The following is an 18,615-nucleotide window of genomic DNA, read 5'->3' on the forward strand; positions in this document are numbered from 1 at the left end:
TGCCACCAATTCACAGCCACTCAATCTCAATTTCTGAAACTGACAGAAATATCTGAACCCTTCCATACAATGTAATCCTCAAAATAAAATCTAAATATTGATATATAAATTCACTTATACAATATATACATTATAAATACAGGTATACACTATGTACAGCTAAACACAGGTATACATTATATACAGTACAAACACATGTATACACATGTGTATATACATGTATGTTAAGGCGGAGCCTGTAGTTGTGGGAGGGGTTAACCCTCCTATTAAAACCCAGACTTACCTCTATTCAGGGCCGACATCGACCCAGACTCCTTTGCGTTTACTTCCGGTTCCGGTCTGCCCAGCAGTGGACCTATATCTCTACAAATTACTAGACCTAGGTAACAGGTACGGAGGCTACTCCTTCTATGACTATCATAGATCGCTCTTAGCTAAGCCGGCAGCAGCACTGATTTAATTTACACTCCGATTGGAGCCAACTTGACACGGAGCTGTTCTGCTGCCACTTCGCTGGCCTCAAGCCTTCGTCCTGTGCCATATGTGCTTCAACAGCACATTCTACCATTCTGTGCCCCACCAAACTCAACCCGCCTACTAACAGCCAAGCCGAGTCCACTCCCAACAAGTCAGACAGGGTACTCAAAGACAAACTTGGCAGGCCCATCATCTTCCTAGCAAGGCACAGATATACAACAACTTCAATGCATGTCGGCTGTTGCATGCCTGTTCCCTTTGCTTCAGAGCACACACAAAGACCATGTGCCCCAACCGGCTATTCCCTAAGCAATGACTCACCAAAATTAACATTCGGAACCTCTCTCACTATCTCTCTAGTCACCTCTCCCGACACTTGGTCAATTTCCAATCAGCCACCTTAGACCCTGACACTACGGACATACTGCTTGCTGCAGAACTCAACCACGGGTTCATCATAGGTCCCTTCAAACAACCCCCCTAATCCAATTGGAGAACGAACCCAATCGGCATTGCAACTGGCAAATTTAATAATAAGCATTTGATCATTGACCTCTCTGCTTGGTTGCTACATCTAAGTTCTGCTTCTGAGTGTGTGGTTGGAGATATTCTGGAGAGTTTTACAGAAGCTTCAACTGTCTAAGAGTTGTGCTAAGAGTTCTTTTTTTACTGTTACAGGTAAGATTCATCTGTAGGAAAAGGTTACTGATTGCACAAGGTTTGATTTCCTGTTGGTAATTATAAGGCATTTGATTTGATTAGGTAGCTACTTGCTATTGATTGCTGTTTAAATTAGCTATTGTTTGCAGAGGCCTACCCAGGTGTTAAACATTCCTAGTGGGTGGTGCTTTTAGGAGTATATAAGGGTAGTTGTCATTAGCTTGGCTAATATAGCTTGGTTGCTTCATCTAAGTGCTGCTTCTAAGTGTGTGATTAGAGATATTCAGGAGACCAAAACAAATGTAAGATTTGTTTGATTTAAAGTATTCACCTCATTGGAATGGCAGACTTAGTTCAGTGTAATAGTTGCTTTGCATTTGTTTCGCGTTCCACTTTTTGGAGGTTTGGTTGTTGTCTAATCTGTAGACAGTTCTCTATCTTGCGGCAGGAGATTGTATTTTTGAAAACTGAGATTTGTAAATTATCTGAAAAACAAACTCAGGCTGGAACTGCTGCAAAGCCACTGCCGCAGAGACATACTAGGAATGGCAGATGGATTACTGTAGGATCTGGTAGACTTAGAGTTGTGGATAAAAGGCATATTGCACAGTCTGTTGTTCTACATAATTCATTTTCTGCACTTTCAGAGTGCAATGGTGTTATGGAGACAGGCTCAGGCACCGAGTGTAGTGGTATTATGGAGACAGGCTCAGGCACCGAGTGTAGTGGTGTTGTGGAGACAGGCTCAGGCACCGAGTGTCCGTTTGGGTTACGTTAGAATTTGGTAATCACAGAGTAACTCATGTAGGTATGATTTATAGGCCCCCAGGACAAATAGAAGAGTTAGATAATCTACTAGTTGAGGAAATAGCTAAAATGACCATAAAGGGGGAAGTTATCGTCATGGGTGACTTTAATCTTCCTGATTTGAATTGAAAAACAAAAATAGCTGCTTGCGATCTGATCCCAGAGACAGCCTCTCACTGCGATCTGATCCCAGAGACAGCCTCTCACTGCGATCTGATCCCAGAGACAGCCTCTCACTGCGATCTGATCCCAGAGACAGCCTCTCACTGCGATCTGATCCCAGAGACAGCCTCTCACTGCGATCTGATCCCAGAGACAGCCTCTCACTGCGATCTGATCCCAGAGACAGCCTCTCACTGCGATCTGATCCCAGAGACAGCCTCTCACTGCGATCTGATCCCAGAGACAGCCTCTCACTGCGATCTGATCCCAGAGACAGCCTCTCACTGCGATCTGATCCCAGAGACAGCCTCTCACTGCGATCTGATCCCAGAGACAGCCTCTCACTGCGATCTGATCCCAGAGACAGCCTCTCACTGCGATCTGATCCCAGAGACAGCCTCTCACTGCGATCTGATCCCAGAGACAGCCTCTCACTGCGATCTGATCCCAGAGACAGCCTCTCACTGCGATCTGATCCCAGAGACAGCCTCTCACTGCGATCTGATCCCAGAGACAGCCTCTCACTGCGATCTGATCCCAGAGACAGCCTCTCACTGCGATCTGATCCCAGAGACAGCCTCTCACTGCGATCTGATCCCAGAGACAGCCTCTCACTGCGATCTGATCCCAGAGACAGCCTCTCACTGCGATCTGATCCCAGAGACAGCCTCTCACTGCGATCTGATCCCAGACACAGCCTCTCACTGCGATCTGATCCCAGACACAGCCTCTCACTGCGATCTGATCCCAGACACAGCCTCTCACTGCGATCTGATCCCAGACACAGCCTCTCACTGCGATCTGATCCCAGACACAGCCTCTCACTGCGATCTGATCCCAGACACAGCCTCTCACTGCGATCTGATCCCAGACACAGCCTCTCACTGCGATCTGATCCCAGACACAGCCTCTCACTGCGATCTGATCCCAGACACAGCCTCTCACTGCGATCTGATCCCAGACACAGCCTCTCACTGCGATCTGATCCCAGACACAGCCTCTCACTGCGATCTGATCCCAGACACAGCCTCTCACTGCGATCTGATCCCAGACACAGCCTCTCACTGCGATCTGATCCCAGACACAGCCTCTCACTGCGATCTGATCCCAGACACAGCCTCTCACTGCGATCTGATCCCAGACACAGCCTCTCACTGCGATCTGATCCCAGACACAGCCTCACACTGCGATCTGATCCCAGACACAGCCTGACACTGCGATCTGATCCCAGACACAGCCTGACACTGCGATCTGATCCCAGACACAGCCTCTCACTGCGATCTGATCCCAGACACAGCCTCTCACTGCGATCTGATCCCAGACACAGCCTCTCACTGCGATCTGATCCCAGACACAGCCTCTCACTGCGATCTGATCCCAGACACAGCCTCTCACTGCGATCTGATCCCAGACACAGCCTCTCACTGCGATCTGATCCCAGACACAGCCTCTCACTGCGATCTGATCCCAGACACAGCCTCTCACTGCGATCTGATCCCAGACACAGCCTCTCACTGCGATCTGATCCCAGACACAGCCTCTCACTGCGATCTGATCCCAGACACAGCCTCTCACTGCGATCTGATCCCAGACACAGCCTCACACTGCGATCTGATCCCAGACACAGCCTGACACTGCGATCTGATCCCAGACACAGCCTGACACTGCGATCTGATCCCAGACACAGCCTCTCACTGCGATCTGATCCCAGACACAGCCTCTCACTGCGATCTGATCCCAGACACAGCCTCTCACTGCGATCTGATCCCAGACACAGCCTCTCACTGCGATCTGATCCCAGACACAGCCTCTCACTGCGATCTGATCCCAGACACAGCCTCTCACTGCGATCTGATCCCAGACACAGCCTCTCTCTGCGATCTGATCCCAGACACAGCCTCTCTCTGCGATCTGATCCCAGACACAGCCTCTCTCTGCGATCTGATCCCAGACACAGCCTCTCTCTGCGATCTGATCCCAGACACAGCCTCTCTCTGCGATCTGATCCCAGACACAGCCTCTCTCTGCGATCTGATCCCAGACACAGCCTCTCTCTGCGATCTGATCCCAGACACAGCCTCTCTCTGCGATCTGATCCCAGACACAGCCTCTCTCTGCGATCTGATCCCAGACACAGCCTCTCTCTGCGATCTGATCCCAGACACAGCCTCTCTCTGCGATCTGATCCCAGACACAGCCTCTCTCTGCGATCTGATCCCAGACACAGCCTCTCTCTGCGATCTGATCCCAGACACAGCCTCTCTCTGCGATCTGATCCCAGACACAGCCTCTCTCTGCGATCTGATCCCAGACACAGCCTCTCTCTGCGATCTGATCCCAGACACAGCCTCTCTCTGCGATCTGATCCCAGACACAGCCTCTCTCTGCGATCTGATCCCAGACACAGCCTCTCTCTGCGATCTGATCCCAGACACAGCCTCTCTCTGCGATCTGATCCCAGACACAGCCTCTCTCTGCGATCTGATCCCAGACACAGCCTCTCTCTGCGATCTGATCCCAGACACAGCCTCTCTCTGCGATCTGATCCCAGACACAGCCTCTCTCTGCGATCTGATCCCAGACACAGCCTCTCTCTGCGATCTGATCCCAGACACAGCCTCTCTCTGCGATCTGATCCCAGACACAGCCTCTCTCTGCGATCTGATCCCAGACACAGCCTCTCTCTGCGATCTGATCCCAGACACAGCCTCTCTCTGCGATCTGATCCCAGACACAGCCTCTCTCTGCGATCTGATCCCAGACACAGCCTCTCTCTGCGATCTGATCCCAGACACAGCCTCTCTCTGCGATCTGATCCCAGACACAGCCTCTCTCTGCGATCTGATCCCAGACACAGCCTCTCTCTGCGATCTGATCCCAGACACAGCCTCTCTCTGCGATCTGATCCCAGACACAGCCTCTCTCTGCGATCTGATCCCAGACACAGCCTCTCTCTGCGATCTGATCCCAGACACAGCCTCTCTCTGCGATCTGATCCCAGACACAGCCTCTCTCTGCGATCTGATCCCAGACACAGCCTCTCTCTGCGATCTGATCCCAGACACAGCCTCTCTCTGCGATCTGATCCCAGACACAGCCTCTCTCTGCGATCTGATCCCAGACACAGCCTCTCTCTGCGATCTGATCCCAGACACAGCCTCTCTCTGCGATCTGATCCCAGACACAGCCTCTCTCTGCGATCTGATCCCAGACACAGCCTCTCTCTGCGATCTGATCCCAGACACAGCCTCTCTCTGCGATCTGATCCCAGACACAGCCTCTCTCTGCGATCTGATCCCAGACACAGCCTCTCTCTGCGATCTGATCCCAGACACAGCCTCTCTCTGCGATCTGATCCCAGACACAGCCTCTCTCTGCGATCTGATCCCAGACACAGCCTCTCTCTGCGATCTGATCCCAGACACAGCCTCTCTCTGCGATCTGATCCCAGACACAGCCTCTCTCTGCGATCTGATCCCAGACACAGCCTCTCTCTGCGATCTGATCCCAGACACAGCCTCTCTCTGCGATCTGATCCCAGACACAGCCTCTCTCTGCGATCTGATCCCAGACACAGCCTCTCTCTGCGATCTGATCCCAGACACAGCCTCTCTCTGCGATCTGATCCCAGACACAGCCTCTCTCTGCGATCTGATCCCAGACACAGCCTCTCTCTGCGATCTGATCCCAGACACAGCCTCTCTCTGCGATCTGATCCCAGACACAGCCTCTCACTGCGATCTGATCCCAGACACAGCCTCTCACTGCGATCTGATCCCAGACACAGCCTCTCACTGCGATCTGATCCCAGACACAGCCTGACACTGCGATCTGATCCCAGACACAGCCTGACACTGCGATCTGATCCCAGACACAGCCTGACACTGCGATCTGATCCCAGACACAGCCTGACACTGCGATCTGATCCCAGACACAGCCTGACACTGCGATCTGATCCCAGACACAGCCTGACACTGCGATCTGATCCCAGACACGGCCTGACACTGCGATCTGATCCCAGACACGGCCTGACACTGCGATCTGATCCCAGACACGGCCTGACACTGCGATCTGATCCCAGACACAGCCTGACACTGCGATCTGATCCCAGACACAGCCTGACACTGCGATCTGATCCCAGACACAGCCTGACACTGCGATCTGATCTACTATGTGTCAGCCTGTTGGCTGACATATGTAACTACAGGCAAGATCCCCCTGCAGATCGCGGTGGGGGGCATGCCTGGCCACCCATGCACTCCCTCTGTGGCCAATTACCGCGATCCGCAGGAGGTGATCACAGTGACAGCCAGTCACTGTGATCACTGATCCTGTGTGTCAGCCGTGATGTGAAATCACTGGCTGACACTGTCTCTGCCCCTCTCCTGTGAAAAATTAAATATTAGTTGAAAAAATTAAAATAAATTAGTTACAAGTAAAATATACTTAGATCATACATATATATATATATATATAAACACACATATTTACACATACACTAAGTGTATTTTAATATTAATATATATATATAATTATATATATTATCAAAACACGTAGGAAATTGATTAAATATATATATAATTATATATTTATATATAATAAAAAAATAAATGTAAATATGTTAAAAAATAAAATAATAAAAAATAATTGTAGATTATGCTAGCTTTAGTGTACCTATAATCTTAATTTTATTAATGACAGGAGGCGAGTATTTGCTTAAGTCTCTCTTTACTAGAACTCCACAGCAGCACAGAAAAACAACCAATCAGAAAAAAGTTAGGTACTATAAAACTCCCCTCCCCATGCGTCATTTCCTCTTTCAAGCTGCGACAAAACAGAATAAAAGGCAGAGAACATCATGGGGAAGAAACGAAGTCCTAGATACGATGAATATAACGATGTCCACCCTCCGAGAGTAACGGTCGAGCCAGATAGCGATGAAGGACTGTAAACTGAAACGAGAGAAAAAACAGAATCGAAAGGGTTGGTTAGCCAATGAAATGTACTCTGAACAAAACATGTAGGTACCCAATGTAGCAACCAAAATTACCTTAATATGAGATATCCCAACCCTACATATGAAAAACAGACATAAGAACAAGTGACAGGTAGCAGAGACAACAAACAGAGTTGCATACGTACCTGATAATCTAAACTATAACATTAAACAAGGGAGGGACAAGAATGGGTGGGAAATACTCGCCTCCTGTCATTAATAAAATTAAGATTATAGGTACACTAAAGCTAGCATAATCTACAATTTTATAACATGACAGGAGGCTTCGTATTTGCTGTTTCAACGCTCAATTCACCAATCCAACGCTGTTTGTGTCGCTGGTATTTATTCCAGGAAATATCAGAGTAATCCTAATTGGACATTCCAAGTACGATAACTGACAGTAGACGGTTCAAAGAAAATGCCAGCCGACGAAGCATCTCAACTACGGAAAAAAGTACCATCCGCTGGTAAATCCATTGTATGTGGTTGCGACTTTTTTCCTAGCAGCTGGTCAATGAGCTTGCAAGCTGACATATCAGCCACATTCCTGTAGTTGTAATATCGAAGGTCAAGTTCGGACTTGGGGACGCGAGAAGAAACTGTCACCCTGTCTCAACTCATGATCCGTAAGGCGGTTCCTCCGATCGTGCCAGGGACATTCGGCGATGTGGCCTTGCAGGCAGATCTCCAATCTCAAGGAATGCGCCCAAGTCCACTACCAAAATCGCACTAGAAACCGAGGAGGAATTTTTGTTCCTTCCTGTCCCACCCGGTGATACGTCTCATCCGAGAATAAATTCATAATGCAGGCAAGAGTGTGGCCAAACTAGCCGTATTCTAAGTGATTTCAAGATTCCAAATGGGCTGTGTAAACCTCGGACGCAGTAGAGAAAGACTCCAAAGGACGTCCATTCAGGGTTCCGAACTGAACTTGTGCGGAAGGACGGTGGTCGACTATACTGGGAATAGTGAATCCTAGGAAAAGGAAGTCATGAAAAAACAAAAAAGCAACAATAAACGTAGACAAGAGAAAATACACCCATTCTATCTCGGATAGAATGTAAACAGCAGGCCGGAAGGTAAGAAAAGTAAATCCCACTGGACAGGGCCAGGAGCTAACCTAACGCAGGAAAAAACTACCGAACCTATAAGGACTCTGGGAGGCAGATACAGAGTAGCTGGTAAAGACAAGGAAAAAACACCGCTTTCTCCTGAAGGAGTCTGAATACCGGTCCCTGCCGGTGTGAAGTTCTCCTTGGAGATGTACCGTCGTCGGTTTTGAGTAAACCGTGGATGTGTCCGGGGTCTTCATAAGAAACTTTGCCCTTCAGGCATGAGGTTTAGGGCCTTCACCCTTCCCACCATATTCAGATGGCCGTATACTGGTGCCCTCTTGAACACTATGGCAATGGTGTTTGCCTGGACACCTGCCTATCTCCATGACACTGGTGTGCACTGGGTTTTCCTCAGTGATATTACCCCAGGCATCCGGCCAAAAGGGGTTCGGTACCAATAGCGTAGGCCTGTCATTAGGGCATAGGCTCCGCAGGTCAAACGAAGGACACAGAAAGGTTAGCCAAGCAAATAGTCACAGACATAGCCAGACATTTAAATAGGCACCGACATAGCAGGCTATTCAATGGGGCACAGACATAGCAGGCTATTCAATGGGCACAGACATAGCAGGCCGTTTTAATGGGCACAGGCATAGCAGGCCGTTCTCATGGGCACAGGCATAGCAGGCCGTTCTCATGGGCACAGGCATAGCAGGCCGTTCTCATGGGCACAGGCATAGCAGGCCGTTCTCATGGGCACAGGCATAGCAGGCCGTTCTCATGGGCACAGGCATAGCAGGCCGTTCTCATGGGCACAGGCATAGCAGGCCGTTCTCATGGGCACAGGCATAGCAGGCCGTTCTCATGGGCACAGGCATAGCAGGCCGTTCTCATGGGCACAGGCATAGCAGGCTGTTCTCATGGGCACAGGCATAGCAGGCTGTTCTTATGGGCACAGGCATAGCAGGCTGTTCTTATGGGCACAGGCATAGCAGGCCGTTCTTATGGGCACAGGCATAGCAGGCCGTTCTTATGGGCACAGGCATAGCAGGCCAATCTTATGGGCACAGACACAGCAGGCCAATCTTATGGGCACAGACATAGCAGGCCGATCTTATGGGCACAGACATAGCAGGCCGTTCTTATGGGCACAGACATAGCAGGCCGTTCTTATGGGCACAGACACAGCAGGCCGTTCTTATGGGCACAGACACAGCAGGCCGTTCTTATGGGCACAGACACAGCAGGCCGTTCTTATGGGCACAGACACAGCAGGCCGTTCTTATGGGCACAGACACAGCAGGCCGTTCTTATGGGCACAGACACAGCAGGCCGTTCTTATGGGCACAGACACAGCAGGCCGTTCTTATGGGCACAGACACAGCAGGCCGTTCTTATGGGCACAGACACAGCAGGCCGTTCTTATGGGCACAGACACAGCAGGCCGTTCTTATGGGCACAGACACAGCAGGCCAATCAATGGGGCACAGACACGGCAGGCCAATCAAAGGGTACATACAGAGCAGGCCAATCCCGGTTGCGCCTAAATGAGTAATAAGGGACCCCTGCATTTGGCACAGTCCCTTAAATACATGTCAATCTTCAGGGTGTCCTGTGATACAGGATTCCCAGGTGCCAACCCTATTAGAAAGCGTAATACCGTGTCAATAACGTATAATTGGGACTAGTAGTCCCGAAATGTCCAGCAGGCATATGCGGTATTCCAGCGGAAATGGTTATAGGCTGAAAATGAGCCAGAGATATAGTGGCCAGTAAATAATGATATATAGAGCAATTCATTTGAACTGTGAATAAGTCATGCACATTAATATGCTGAGGTTTCTTCATCAAAATCCTGTATCTTCAGCCTGCCACCTGAGGGTTATCGTACCCGTGGTATATATTCAGGAGTAGGGTAAAACAATTGCCAACTCAGTGTACCCTCTTATTGAGCTTGGAAGGGACCACCTTCCAACTCTACTAGCCACAGAACCTGATAGGATAGAAATAGTGTCAGCATGGACTGGTCTTGAATACCATTTTGAGCCAAAGCCAGGTCTCATTAGCTTTTTATAATTGCCATGGACAGTGGGTAAATAACTGAAAACATCATGACTAAATATAAAAATATATATCCTAAATAAATCATAATAAATCCCAAAGCCACCCTAGAAGCAGGAGGCAGAGGTACTCTGACCTGTACTGTCTGCAGAGCAGCAAAGAAAGAGGAAATGATGCATGGGGAGGGGAGTTTTATAGTACCTTTATAGTAACTTTTTTCTGATTGGTTGTTTTTTCTGTGCTGCTGTGGAGTTCTAGTAAAGAGAGACTTAAGCAAATACGAAGCCTCCTGTCATGTTATAGAATTAAAATATGTGTGTAATTTCATTCTAACTGTATTTTGATATTAATATATATATATTGATATCAAAATACATGTAGAACAAAATAATATATATCTATATATATATAAATAAAAATAATTTTAAAAAATTATATATATATATATATATATATATATATATATATATTTGTGCTCGGAATTTATCTAATACGTAATGGAATGTAGAAGGAGAAGCAAAGTTGGTTGAGGTGTGCCGAAACCAACGTACGAGTAGGCCTGTAAAAGAGGGCAAAAGAGGATTAAAAAAAAACACACTTTATTGCAAGTTTATACAGCGTGGGTACTGAAAGCTAGTAAGGAGCTTTTACTCTGATTGAGGTATATATCTAACTGCACTGAGGATTGCCCGTGGCCCCGACACTTAGTGATGTAGACTGGGATGTAAGAGCTTGAAGCTGCTGATGCAGCGCTTTGTGACAGAGAGGCCGGCGATGGAAGCCATGATGTAGCTCCACCTTAATGGAACGTTTAGACGTGAAGTAGTGGATTAGGACTGATAGTGTGTGGTTGACCTTGGAAGCGTAAAGCGGAGTGACAGCATAGGAGGTTTAAGAAAGATGCTTGATTTGTAGGTTTGGAGAAAGAGGCAAAAAATAACCATATTTAACTGCAAAAGTCTTGATTCAAGCAAACTGTAATTGTGACATGTACAATATACAAGGCCCAGGCGTGAGTGATAGAGTAGTGGTGAAACTGCGTGAAGCGAGCGCACCTGTACGTGGTGTAATTGTGTGCTTAGTCCAAGATTAGCTCATGGAATGGTGGTATCCCGGATGATATGTAGTGGATCATAGGGAGTGCCTGAAAGAAGACCTTAAAATGAGAGTGTGCGAGAGTGTCAGCGGCTGTGTAGTGGACACCAGGAATGTAAATGTAGACCAGAAAGAGCTGAGGGGTTGCTGCCTGCTAAATCTGCCTGCGAATCAGCCACAGTGGCGGTGAGTATGACCGTCCTTGCTAATGAAATCGCAGGCTGCGGAGTCGTCAGAGCAGCATTCAACTGCCTTGCCGGTCCAAAGATGACCCAGAGTGAGGGAGGCCACCACGAAAGGGTAGATCTCCAACAAAGTAGAGGTCTCTCCAAAGGCCGGCAAGGCATCCGACTCAGTGGGCCAGGTGTCCCTAACGAGTGGTTGCCGAAAAAAGGCTGCGAACCCTGTGTGTGCTGCTGCGTCTGTGTGAATTGAAAGTGAGTGTTTTGAAAGTAGGGGAATGACCGAAGAGATCCCAATCCATGCAGCCGAAAAACTACTCCAATTGTGTAAAACTGCCCTGGCTAGATCACCCGAATGGTTGGGCAGGGGTTGGTACCTCGTGGAGCAAATTTAAGTAGTCTAGGGACAAGAGACCAACCCTGCGGAATGATACGCACAACAAAGTTGAGGGGCCTAAACCAGGACTGAAGCCCCCTCCTAGTGCTCAACACTCTGCAGGAGCAGGACAAATCCATTACTAATGCGGAACAGAACGTCTGGGAGGCTGGCTTGGAAAGTAGTGGAGTCCAATACTATGCCTCAGAAAGCAAGCCTGGAAGAGGGACCGACTGAAAAGGGGGGGGGAGGGAGGGAGTGGGGGGATGTGGTGGTGTGAATACTGTTAGGTGTTTGTGAACCCGTGAAATCAACAAAAAAATTATCCAGAACGTGGATGACTGATGGACACCTGAATATTTTTAGGAGCGGCCAGCAGAGGGTTTCTGCAGAGGGCGGTGAGAAGAGGTCTATGATCAAACGTATTTGGGTACTGTGAGAATGGCTACCCCAATAGGAGTGGTACACCAAGATGAGAAAACGTGAAGACCGGAAAGGGCCGGTCGTGAAACCAGCATATGATTGCTGTGGACAGAAGGTGGTCCACCGTAAGTGGGTCAATAGATGTAGATAATAGGTTAGGGCATACGAGTGTACCCGTGGGGTTGGCACCAAGGCCCGTGTGAGACCTCTGTGAGAAAGCTGGCATCAGAATCTACTATATGCCCAGCTGGGTGTAAATGCAGATAGTATACCAGGATGTCAATGTTGACCTAGTTAGGCGTATCTTGGGTGACAGACGGGCTGTATATGTGGACTACGTGTGAGTTCTGGAGCAGATGAAGCGGATGTGTGATACCCTGTATGTAATGAAAATAGCATACCCCAGCATTAAAGTTATAGCTCGCCCGCGCTTTGCCCGGAAATTAATGGTCAGCCCTGCTTGTCCTTCTGCCCGCCTCCTAGTCTAGTGCGTGGGATGAAGGAGTGGTAAGAGGGACTAAACAGTTAAATTTGTGACAGACCCAAGAAGCCTGGATATGTTAAAAGCATAGTGATAGGTACCGGGTTCTTGGGTGTGTGCCGAGAGAGGGAAAAGACATGCGTGGGCCTAACAAGGTCGTGCGTAATATTAGGAATGTAGTATGAAAGGTTGTATACTTTATCCCTCGTATATTAGAAATTAGACGTATGTAATTGCCCAAATGTGGGGCCGAAATTGACGTAAGTAACTGCCCAAATATGGGGCCGGAATTGCCATAGTGCCCGTTGTGGGCCATGTGTAAACATATGGAGTGAAGGCTTGGTGAGGGGCATGTGTAGAGGTATTGTAGTGGAAGGCAGTGCTTAATGTTAGTCCTGAGCTGCTGGGTGGCGAAATAGGGCTGTAAGAGGGGCATGGATGTATATAACGAACAAAGAAAGGGTGAGAGATTCCTTCAGAGACCCAGGCATGACTGGTGTGCAGGGTATTTCGTCCAACAGTAGACCGATTATTGGGATGGATTCTTGTGACATTCTGAAAAGAAATAATGATTTGGATAAGTAGGGTGTCGTAGAGGTGGGGATGAGACCTCCGGAGAACTGGCCTGCCAGCTAGTGCCGAGGCGAAGAATTAAACTAGGACCAAGTGACAGGTGAGGCCCTGCTATTGCCAAGTGGCGGTGAGAGGCTCTACCTATGATTTGGGCCGAGGGGATTTTGTGGCCACCAAACGAGGTGGTAGGATGTTGGCCTCTCAGTGACAGTAAGAGATTCAAAACGTGTGGCCGTGACTTTGGAAGCCCTAACTGTAGCCCAAAGAAGAGCGAGCGAGGTGGCTAGCTATGATTTGGTCATGGGGCTGAACCTCAATGTATGAGGTGGGGGTGAAGACCTCGCGGACCGCAGTATTATTTGGGAAAGCTAGGGCCAGCGCCTAACCATGAATGCCAGTTCTCTAACCTTACAGGGCTTGTCTCTAGAAAGGAAGTAATTAACGTATGTAGATACTGACCTCAAGTGTTTGTCCTGTATATTTAGACAATGCTCAGGGCGACTTCAATATATATGTATGAATATAAAAATATATATATATATATACACACACACACTGCAAAGAACAGGTCCAGTCCAGGAACCTTGGGGTAAAAGGATGCTAGCAGGCCAGAGGCGTGCCACTGGTATGCCAAGTGTAAAAATGTAGAACGTATGAAAAGGAGTGTAACAGCAAAACTGTAGCGTAAGAACCAGTGTAAGCTGAGGGACCTGAACGTTGGTCCAAATATTTTGAGACACGCCCCTGGATTCCCACAAATGTGCATTACTTGTGAAAGGTACAAAGGCAAAATGAGGCCTTAGAAGGAGCGTAATCGTAGTGCATAAGATTAATGATATCTGATACTGAAATGTCGGGGACCAGGTAGCCTGTTGGTTTGTTGATGGCGTAGTGAATCTGCAACATGGTGCAGGTCTAAGTAATGATATGTAGAGATGATAAACCAATTTAACACATAATATAATAGTAACCTGGAGGGTGAGGCATCTTTAGACCTGGTGTGTTTGAAGTTAGAACCCATTGTGGGACGTGGGAGAGGATAGTAAATAAGGCAGTGGAGGCTGAATGAGGCCTCAGGAGAAACGTAAAAATGTTAACCTTTTTCTACCTGATACCGTGAGACGGGATACTGGAACCACCTCCTGGAGTTTTCTTGAAGAGTAGTAGAACCTAAAACATGTTCATAATTTAAAAATAAGGAACAAGAGTATAGTGTTTTTAATATAAATAGATATTTTAGAAATAAGAGCTAATGAACAAATTAAGCGTGGAGCTGGATACATTTAAGTGGTTTGATGGGCTTGACCTATTGACATAAAAAAAATGTAAGGAGGCCAACTGTGTCTTTAAGAGAATGCCCCTGGGAATTTATGCATAATTAAATGTGACTATGGGTGATGAATAGTGACACTCTGATTTAAGAAAAACGTAGGGAGAACTGTGTACATATGTTTTATAAAAGTAACAAATTTGAGGAAGATACTTAAAATTATACAAATAACAGCATAAAACCTCATGCATACGGTTAATGAAAGTGCAAGAGGGATATAACCGGACCGCATGTGATAGATTAGGAAAAACTAAAAGTTAGTAAAATAGCCGTTCGTACGTGCTTCGGCTAATGAACGTATGTAAGAAACAGTCGAACGTAGGTGAGTATAAGCGGTCGGTATTTAATACTAACGAAAGAAAAATGAACGAGTGTGTACTCTGCGGTCGGCTAATAGCCACACGAACGCAGAAGTACACAACAGCAGAATTATACGTACGGGTAAGTAATATAGGGAGCCTATCCCCGCGTTTTTAGGCCCGAATGTGGGAAATAGCCGAACGTTATTTCCCACGTTGATGCTTACGTGTGCGTGCCGGTCCCGTGACCGGAAGCAAGAAAGCCGGGTAACGAGTAAGGAATAACGCGGGGCAGCTGGTGGACGAGCCCAGAGGTCGGCGGCAGGAGCTGCTGAAGACAGAGTGTTTGTTCGAGGCAGGACTGGCGGGAACAACGACTGGAAGTGCAGGTAACTATGGAGACAGCTTGCACGACAAAGGTAAGTAGGGGGGTAGGGTTTATATAGAATATAGGATCATAACTCCTCCCACAAATTCAGGCCAAATGGCCTTCCAACATATATAATAATTTTACATATATATTTATGTAATAATTTTACATAATTAGGTCCCTTCATTAATTACAGTTTGCGGGACCTGCCTGACAACCCATGCCGAAAGTATAGGGAATTTAATTTGCTAGCACTATATTTAACCCTGTAACTTTCCAAGACACCATAAAACCTGTACATGGGGGGGTACTGTTTTACTCGGGAGACATCGCTGAACACATATTTGTTTCAAAACCGTAAAATGTATTACAACGATGATATCGCCAGTGAAAGTGACTTATTTTGCATTTTTCACGCACAAACAGCACTTACACGGACGATATTATTGCTGTAATACTTTTTACTGTTTTAAAACACAAACATTTTTGTTCAGCAAAGTCTCCTGAGTATAACAGTACCCCTCATGTAAAATAGGTTTTAGGCTGGTGTGTACTATGGTCATTCATTACTGCCGCCCAGGAGTGATGGGAGTTTGAGCGCAGTACTAGTTTCTTTGTATTTGTATTCACTTTTGTATCACACAGCCAGGTTGCAATGCTGCTGCCCATCCCATGTGTTCCCTATTGTTAATTAGCGTGTAGGGATGTATACAAAAAATACCCCTTTCTGTCTCATTAGAGATATTTTTGCCAGAAGCTCAAGGAAGCAAGGCGAATGGTTAGAGTTAGGACCCACCTAAGAGGTCTGCCTTGACGTGGCAGGTGGGTATACCCTGTCATGGCCATTGGAGGTAACTAAAAAACTCAATTTGTTTAAAAATACATAAGAATGTGGAAAGAGCGCAGGTAACTTTTTTCTTTGTTTTTTTACTATATATATATTATAAACACAGGTAAACACTATATACAATATAAACTCAGGTATACACTATATACAATATAAACACAGGTAAACACTATATACAATATAAACTCAGGTATACACTATATACAATATAAACAATATATATATTATAAACACAGGTAAACACTATATACAATATAAACTCAGGTATACACTATATACAATATAAACAATATATATATTATAAACACAGGTATACACTATATACAATATAAACACAGGTAAACACTATATACAATATAAACAATATATATATTATAAACACAGGTATACACTATATACAATATAAACACAGGTAAACACTATATACAATATAAACTCAGGTATACACTATATACAATATAAACTCAGGTATACACTATATACAATATAAACACTATATACAATATAAACACTATATACAATATAAACTCAGGTATACACTATATACAATATAAACAATATATATATTATAAACACAGGTAAACACTATATACAATATAAACTCAGGTATACACTATATACAATATAAACAATATATATATTATAAACACAGGTATACACTATATACAATATAAACTCAGGTATACACTATATACAATATAAACTCAGGTATACACTATATACAATATAAACACAGGTATACACTATATACAATATAAACACAGGTAAACACTATATACAATATAAACACTATATACAATATAAACACTATATACAATATAAACTCAGGTATACACTATATACAATATAAACTCAGGTATACACTATATACACTGCTCAAAAAAATAAAGGGAACACACAAAAAAACACATCCTAGATATGAATTAAATATTCTTCTGAAATACTTTGTTCTTTACATAGTAAACATTAAAAAAATGTAAATCAAATTTTTCAACCCATGGAGGTCTGGATTTGGAGTCACACTCAAAATTAAAGTGGAAAAACACACTACAGGCTGATCCAACTTTGATGTAATGTATTTAAAACAAGTCAAAATGAGGCTCGGTAGTGTGTGTGGCCTCCACGTGCCTGTATGACCTCCCTACAACGCCTGTGCATGCTCCTGATGAGGTGGCGGATGGTCTCCTGAGGGATCTCCTCCCAGACCTGGACTAAAACATCTGCCAACTCCTGGACAGTCTGTGGTGCAATGTGATGTTGGTGGATGGAGCGAGACATGATGTCCCAGATGTGCTCAGTTGGATTCAGGTCTGGGGAACGGGCGGGCCAGTCCATAGCATCAATGCTTTTGTCTTGCAGGAACTGCTGACACACTCCAGCCACATGAGGTCTAGCATTGTCTTGCATTAGGAGGAACCCAGGGCCAACCGCACCAGCATATGGTCTCACAAGGGGGTCTGAGGATCTAATTTCGGTACCTAATGGCAGTCGGGCTACCTCTGGCGAGCACATGGAGGGCTGTGCGGCCCCCCAAAGAAATGCCACCCCACACCATTACTGACCCTCTGCCAAACCGGTCATGCTGGAGGATGTTGCAGGCAGCAGAACGTTCTCCACGGCGTCTCCAGACTGTCACGTCTATCACATGTGCTTAGTGTGAACCTGCTTTCATCTGTAAAGAGCACAGGGCGCCAGTGGCGAATTTGCCAATCTTGGTGTTCTCTGGCAAATGCCAAACGTCCTGCATGGTGTTGGGCTGTAAGCACAACCCCCACCTGTGGATGTCGGGCCCTCATACCGCCCTCATGGAGTCTGTTTCTGACCATTTGAGCAGACACAAGCACATTGTGACCTGCTTGAGGTCATTTTCCAGGGCTCTGGCAGTGCTCCTCCTGTTCCTCCTTGCACAAAGGTGGAGGTAGCGGTCCTGCTGCTAGGTTGTTGCCCTCCTACGGCCTCCTCCACATCTCCTGATGTACTACTAGCCTGTCTCCTGGTAGCGCCTCCATGCTCTGGACACTACGCTGACAGAAACAGCAAACCTTCTTGCCACAGCTCGCATTGATGTGCCATGCTGGATGAGCTGCACTACCTGAGCCACTTGTTTGGGCTGTAGACTCCGTCTCATGCTACCACTAGAGGGAAAGCACCGCCAGCATTCAAAAGTGACCAAAACATCAGCCAGGAAGCATAGGAACTGAGAAGTGGTCTGTGGTCACCACCTGCAGAACCACTCCTTTATTGGGGGTGTCTTGCTAATTGCCTATAATTTCCACCTGTTGTCTATCCCATTTGCACAACAGCATGTGGAATTGATTGTCACTCAGTGTTGCTTCCTACGTGGACAGTTTGATTTCACAGAAGTGTGATTGACTTGGAGTTACATTGTGTTGTTTAAGTGTTCCCTTTATTTTTTTG

General features: G+C 46.4%; 1 protein-coding gene across 2 annotated transcripts in view; it reads left to right on the forward strand.

The window, feature by feature from the left end:
• The window catches only part of DDHD1 (DDHD domain containing 1), a 111,639-nt gene that overhangs the window by 76,595 nt on the left and 16,429 nt on the right, over window positions 1-18,615 (forward strand). The window lies entirely within an intron of this gene.

Source organism: Pelobates fuscus, chromosome 13, assembly GCF_036172605.1.
Source record: "Pelobates fuscus isolate aPelFus1 chromosome 13, aPelFus1.pri, whole genome shotgun sequence".
NCBI lineage: Eukaryota > Metazoa > Chordata > Amphibia > Anura > Pelobatidae > Pelobates > Pelobates fuscus.